The sequence below is a fragment of the Gorilla gorilla genome, chromosome 3 (genome assembly GCF_029281585.2).
Source record: "Gorilla gorilla gorilla isolate KB3781 chromosome 3, NHGRI_mGorGor1-v2.1_pri, whole genome shotgun sequence".
Classification (NCBI taxonomy): Eukaryota; Metazoa; Chordata; class Mammalia; order Primates; family Hominidae; genus Gorilla; species Gorilla gorilla.
In genome coordinates, this window is record NC_073227.2 from 213502457 (window position 1) to 213510864 (window position 8408).

Below are 8408 nucleotides of genomic sequence, written 5' to 3' on the forward strand. Positions count from 1 at the left end.
CCAGATGGCTGTGTAGATATATCCATGTTCATACAGATGGCGGTGAAGATATTTCCATGTTCATACAGATACCGGTGTAGATATTTCCATGTTCATACAGATAGCGGTGTAGATATTTCCATATTCATACAGATAGCGTGGCTTATATTTCCATGTTTATACAGATTGCGATGTAGATATTTCCATGTTTATACAGATAGCGGTGTAGATATCCCCATCTTAATACAGATGGCGGTGTATATATTTGTATGTTAATACAGATGGCGGTGCAGATATTTCCATGTTCATACAGATGGCGGTATAGATATTTCCATGTTTATGGAGATAGCGGTGTAGTTATTTCCATGTGTAAAGAGATAGCTTTGTAGATATTTCCATGTATATGCAGATAGCTTTGTAGATATTTCCATTTTCATGCATATAGCGGTGTAGATATTTCCATGTTTATACAGATAGCGGTGTAGATATTTCCATGTATATACAGATAGTGGTGTAGATATCTCCATCTTAATACATATGGCGGTGTAGATATTTATCTGTTCATACAGATGGCGGTGCAGATATTTCCATGTTCATACAGATGTTGGTGTAGATATTTCCATGTTTATAGAGATAGCGGTGTAGTTATTTCCATGTGTAAAGGGATAGCTTTGTAGATATTTCCATGTATATGCAGATAGCAGTGTAGATATTTCCATTTTCATGCAGATACCGGTGTAGATATTTCCATGTTCAAACAGATAGCGGTGTAGATATTTCCATGTTCATACAGATAGCGGTGTAGATATTTCCATGTTCATACAGATAGCGGTGTAGATATTTCCATGTTTATACAGATAGCGGTGAAGATGTATGCATGTTTACACAGATAGCGGTGTAGATATTTCCATGTTCATCCAGACGGCTGTGTAGATATATCCATGTTCATACAGAGAGCGTTGTAGATATTTCCATGTTCGTACAGATAGCGGTGTAGATATTTCCATGTTCATACAGATAGCGGTACTGATATTTCCATGTTTATACAGTTAGCGGTGTAGATATTTCCATGTTTATACAGATAGCGGTGTAGATATTTCCATGATTATACAGATAGCGGTGTAGATATTTCCAGGTTTATACAGATAGCGGTGTAGATATCCCCATCTTAATACAGATGGTGGTGTAGATATTTTTATGTTCATACAGAGGGCGGTGCAGATATTTCCATGTTCACACAGATGGCGGTGTAGATATTTCCATGTTTATAGAGATAGAGGTGAAGATATTTACATGTGTAAAGAGATAGCTTTGTAGATATTTCCATAAATATGCAGATAGCTGTGTAGATATTTCCATTTTCATGCAGATAGCGGTGTAGATATTTCCATGTTCAAACAGATAGCGGTGTAGATATTTCCATGTCCATACGGATAGCGGTGTAGATATTTCCATGTTTATACAGATAGCCGTGAAGATGTATGCATGTTTACACAGATGGCTGTGTATATATTTCCATGTTCATACAGATAGCTGAGTAGATATTTCCATGTTCATCCAGATGGCTGTGTAGATATATCCATGTTCATACAGATGGCGGTGAAGATATTTCCATGTACATACAGATACCGGTGTAGATATTTCCATGTTCATACAGATAGCGGTGTAGATATTTCCATGTTCATACAGATAGAGGGGCTGATATTTCCATGTTCATACAGATAGCGGTGCTGATATTTCCATGTTTATACAGGTAGCGGTGTAGATATTTCCATGTTTAAACAGATAGCGGTGAAGATGTATGCATGTTTACACAGATAGCGGTGTATATATATCCATGTTCATACAGATAGCTGTGTAGATATTTCCATGTTCATCCAGATGGCGGTGTAGATATTTCCATGTTCATACAGATAGCGGTGAGGTTATTTCCATGTGTAAAGAGATAGCTGTGCAGATATTTCCATGTATATGCCTATAGCAGTGTAGATATTTCCATTTTCATGCAGATAGCTGTGTAGATATTTCCATGTTCATACAGATAGCGGTGTAGATATTTCCATGTTTATACAGATAGCGGTGAAGATGTATGCATGTTTACACAGATAGCGGTGTAGATATTTCCATGTTCATCCAGATGGCTGTGTAGATATATCCATGTTCATACAGGTAGCGGTGTAGATATTTCCATGTTCGTACAGATAGCGGTGTAGATATTTCCATGTTCATACAGATAGCGGTGCTGATATTTCCATGTTTATACAGGTAGCGGTGTAGATATTTCCATGTTTATACAGATAGCGGTGTATATATTTCCATGATTATACAGATAGCTGTGTAGATATTTCCATGTTTATACAGATAGCGGTGTAGATATCTCCATCTTAATACAGATGGCGGTGCAGATATTTATATGTTCATACATATGGCGGTGCTGATATTTCCATGTTCATACAGATGGCGGTGTAGATATTTCCATGTTTATAGAGATAGTGGTGTAGTTATTTCCATGTGTAAAGAGATAGCTTTGTAGATATTTCCATGTATATGCAGATAGCTGTGTACATATTTCCATTTTCATGCAGATATCGGTGTAGATATTTCCATGTTCAAACAGATAGCGGGGTAGATATTTCCATGTTCATACTGATAGCGGTGTAGATATTTCCATGTTTATACAGATAGCGGTGAAGATGTATGCATGTTTACACAGATAGCGGTGTAGATATTTCCATGTTCATACAGAGAGCGGTGTAGATATTTCCATGTTCATCCAGATGGCTGTGTAGATATATCCATGTTCATACAGATGGCGGTGAAAATATTTCCATGTTCACACAGATAGCGGTGTAGATATTTCCATGTTCATACAGATAGCGGTGTAGATATTTCCATGTTCATACAGATAGCGGTGGAGATATTTCCATGTTTATACAGATAGCGGTGAAGATGTATGCATGTTTACACAGATAGCGGTGTAGATATTTCCATGTTCATCCAGACGGCTGTGTAGAAATATCCATGTTCATACAGATAGCGGTGTAGATATTTCCATGTTCGTACAGATAGCGGTGTAGATATTTCCATGTTCATACAGATAGCGGTGCTGATATTTCCATGTTTATACAGTTAGCGGTGTAGATATTTCCATGTTTATACAGATAGCGGTGTAGATATTTCCATGATTATACAGATAGCGGTGTAGATATTTCCAGGTTTATACAGATAGCGGTGTAGATATCCCCATCTTAATACAGATGGCGGTGTAGATATTTATATGTTCATACAGATGGCGGTGCAGATATTTCCATGTTCATACAGATGGCTGTGTAGATATATCCATGTTCATACATATGGCGGTGAAGATATTTCCATGTTCATACAGATAGTGGTGTAGATATTTCCATGTTCATATAGATAGCGGTGCTGATATTTCCATGTTCATCCAGATGGCTGTGTAGATATATCTATGTTCATACAGATGGTGGTGAAGATATTTCCATGTTCATACAGATATCGGTGTAGATATTTCCATGTTCATACAGATAGCGGTGTAGATATTTCCATGTTCATCCAGATGGCTGTGTAGATATATCCATGTTCATACAGATGGCGGTGAAAATATTTCCATGTTCACACAGATAGCGGTGTAGATATTTCCATGTTCATGCAGATAGCGGTGAAGATATTTCCATGTTCAAACAGATAGCGGTGTAGATATTTCCATGTTCATACAGATAGCGGTGTAGATATTTCCATGTTCATACAGATAGCGGTGTAGATATTTCCATGTTTATACAGATAGCGGTGAAGATGTATGCATGTTTACACAGAAAGCGGTGTAGATATTTCCATGTTCATCCAGACGGCTGTGTAGATATATCCATGTTCATACAGATAGCGTTGTAGATATTTCCATGTTCGTACAGATAGCGGTGTAGATATTTCCATGTTCATACAGATAGCGGTACTGATATTTCCATGTTTATACAGTTAGCGGTGTAGATATTTCCATGTTTATACAGATAGCGGTGTAGATATTTCCATGATTATACAGATAGCGGTGTAGATATTTCCAGGTTTATACAGATAGCGGTGTAGATATCCCCATCTTAATACAGATGGCGGTGTAGATATTTTTATGTTCATACAGAGGGCGGTGCAGATATTTCCATGTTCATACAGATGGCGGTGTAGATATTTCCATGTTTATAGAGATAGTGGTGAAGTTATTTCCATGTGTAAAGAGATAGCTTTGTAGATATTTACATAAATATGCAGATAGCTGTGTAGATATTTCCATTTTCATGCAGATAGCGGTGTAGATATTTCCATGTTCAAACAGATAGCCATGTAGATATTTCCATGTCCATACGGATAGCGGTGTAGATATTTCCATGTTTATACAGATAGCGGTGAAGATGTATGCATGTTTACACAGATGGCTGTGTATATATTTCCACGTTCATACAGATAGCTGAGTAGATATTTCCATGTTCATCCAGATGGCTGTGTAGATATATCCATGTTCATACAGATGGCGGTGAAGATATTTCCATTTACATACAGATACCGGTGTAGATATTTCCATGTTCATACAGATAGCGGTGTAGATATTTCCATGTTCATACAGATGGCTGTGTAGATATATCCATGTTCATACAGATGGCGGTGAAGATATTTCCATGTTCATACAGATGGCGGTGTAGATATTTCCATGTTCATACAGATAGTGGTGTAGATATTTCCATGTTCATTCAGATAGTGGTGTAGGTATTTGCATGTTCATACAGATAAAGGGGCTGATATTTCCATGTTCATACAGATAGCGGTGCTATTTCCATGTTTATACAGGTAGCGGTGTAGATATTTCCATGTTCATACAGATAGCGGTGTAGATATTTCCATGTTCATCCAGATGGCGGTGTAGATATTTCCATGTTCATACAGATAGCGGTGAGGTTATTTCCATGTGTAAAGTGATAGCTGTGTAGATATTTCCATGTATATGCAGATAGCAGTGTAGATATTTCCATTTTCATGAAGATAGCGGTGAAGATATTTCCATGTTCAAACAGATAGCGGTGTAGATATTTCCATGTTCATACAGATAGCGGTGTAGATATTTCCATGTTCATACAGATAGCGGTGTAGATATTTCCATGTTTATACAGATAGCGGTGAAGATGTATGCATGTTTACACAGATAGCGGTGTAGAGATTTCCATGTTCATCCAGATGGCTGTGTAGATATATCCATGTTCATACAGATAGCGGTGTAGATATTTCCATGTTCGTACAGATAGCGGTGTAGATATTTCCATGTTCATACAGATAGCGGTGCTGATATTTCCATTTTTATACAGGTAGCGGTGTAGATATTTCCATGTTTATACAGATAGCGGTGTAGATATTTCCATGATTATACAGATAGCTGGGTAGATATTTCCAGGTTTATACAGATAGCGGTGTAGATATCTCCATCTTAATACAGATGGCGGTGTAGATATTTATATGTTCATACAGATGGCGGTGCAGATATTTCCATGTTCCTACAGATGTCGGTGTAGATATTTCCATGTTTATCGAAATAGCGGTGTAGTTATTTCCATGTGTAAAGGGATAGCTTTGTAGATATTTCCATGTATATGCAGACAGCTGTGTACATATTTCCATTTTCATGCAGATACCGGTGTAGATATTTCCATGTTCAAACAGATAGCGGTGTAGATATTTCCATGTTCATACAGATAGCGCTGTAGATATTTCCATGTTTATACATATGGCGGTGAACATGTATGCATGTTTACACTGATAGCGGTGTATATATTTCCATGTTCATACAGATAGCTCTGTAGATATTTCCATGTTCATCCAGATGGCTGTGTAGATATATCCATGTTCATACAGATGGCGGTGAAGATATTTCCATGTTCATACAGATACCGGTGTAGATATTTCCATGTTCATACAGATAGCGGTGTAGATATTTCCATATTCATACAGATAGCGTGGCTTATATTTCCATGTTTATACAGATTGCGATGTAGATATTTCCATGTTTATACAGATAGCGGTGTAGATATCCCCATCTTAATACAGATGGCGGTGTATATATTTGTATGTTAATACAGATGGCGGTGCAGATATTTCCATGTTCATACAGATGGCGGTATAGATATTTCCATGTTTATGGAGATAGCGGTGTAGTTATTTCCATGTGTAAAGAGATAGCTTTGTAGATATTTCCATGTATATGCAGATAGCTTTGTAGATATTTCCATTTTCATGCATATAGCGGTGTAGATATTTCCATGTTTATACAGATAGCGGTGTAGATATTTCCATGTATATACAGATAGTGGTGTAGATATCTCCATCTTAATACATATGGCGGTGTAGATATTTATCTGTTCATACAGATGGCGGTGCAGATATTTCCATGTTCATACAGATGTTGGTGTAGATATTTCCATGTTTATAGAGATAGCGGTGTAGTTATTTCCATGTGTAAAGGGATAGCTTTGTAGATATTTCCATGTATATGCAGATAGCAGTGTAGATATTTCCATTTTCATGCAGATAGCGGTGTAGATATTTCCATGTTCAAACAGATAGCGGTGTAGATATTTCCATGTTCATACAGATAGCGGTGTAGATATTTCCATGTTCATACAGATAGCGGTGTAGATATTTCCATGTTTATACAGATAGCGGTGAAGATGTATGCATGTTTACACAGATAGCGGTGTAGATATTTCCATGTTCATCCAGACGGCTGTGTAGATATATCCATGTTCATACAGAGAGCGTTGTAGATATTTCCATGTTCGTACAGATAGCGGTGTAGATATTTCCATGTTCATACAGATAGCGGTACTGATATTTCCATGTTTATACAGTTAGCGGTGTAGATATTTCCATGTTTATACAGATAGCGGTGTAGATATTTCCATGATTATACAGATAGCGGTGTAGATATTTCCAGGTTTATACAGATAGCGGTGTAGATATCCCCATCTTAATACAGATGGTGGTGTAGATATTTTTATGTTCATACAGAGGGCGGTGCAGATATTTCCATGTTCACACAGATGGCGGTGTAGATATTTCCATGTTTATAGAGATAGAGGTGAAGATATTTACATGTGTAAAGAGATAGCTTTGTAGATATTTCCATAAATATGCAGATAGCTGTGTAGATATTTCCATTTTCATGCAGATAGCGGTGTAGATATTTCCATGTTCAAACAGATAGCGGTGTAGATATTTCCATGTCCATACGGATAGCGGTGTAGATATTTCCATGTTTATACAGATAGCCGTGAAGATGTATGCATGTTTACACAGATGGCTGTGTATATATTTCCATGTTCATACAGATAGCTGAGTAGATATTTCCATGTTCATCCAGATGGCTGTGTAGATATATCCATGTTCATACAGATGGCGGTGAAGATATTTCCATGTACATACAGATACCGGTGTAGATATTTCCATGTTCATACAGATAGCGGTGTAGATATTTCCATGTTCATACAGATAGAGGGGCTGATATTTCCATGTTCATACAGATAGCGGTGCTGATATTTCCATGTTTATACAGGTAGCGGTGTAGATATTTCCATGTTTAAACAGATAGCGGTGAAGATGTATGCATGTTTACACAGATAGCGGTGTATATATATCCATGTTCATACAGATAGCTGTGTAGATATTTCCATGTTCATCCAGATGGCGGTGTAGATATTTCCATGTTCATACAGATAGCGGTGAGGTTATTTCCATGTGTAAAGAGATAGCTGTGTAGATATTTCCATGTATATGCCTATAGCAGTGTAGATATTTCCATTTTCATGCAGATAGCGGTGTAGATATTTCCATGTTCATACAGATAGCGGTGTAGATATTTCCATGTTTATACAGATAGCGGTGAAGATGTATGCATGTTTACACAGATAGCGGTGTAGATATTTCCATGTTCATCCAGATGGCTGTGTAGATATATCCATGTTCATACAGGTAGCGGTGTAGATATTTCCATGTTCGTACAGATAGCGGTGTAGATATTTCCATGTTCATACAGATAGCGGTGCTGATATTTCCATGTTTATACAGGTAGCGGTGTAGATATTTCCATGTTTATACAGATAGCGGTGTATATATTTCCATGATTATACAGATAGCTGTGTAGATATTTCCATGTTTATACAGATAGCGGTGTAGATATCTCCATCTTAATACAGATGGCGGTGCAGATATTTATATGTTCATACATATGGCGGTGCTGATATTTCCATGTTCATACAGATGGCGGTGTAGATATTTCCATGTTTATAGAGATAGTGGTGTAGTTATTTCCATGTGTAAAGAGATAGCTTTGTAGATATTTCCATGTATATGCAGATAGCTGTGTACATATTTCCATT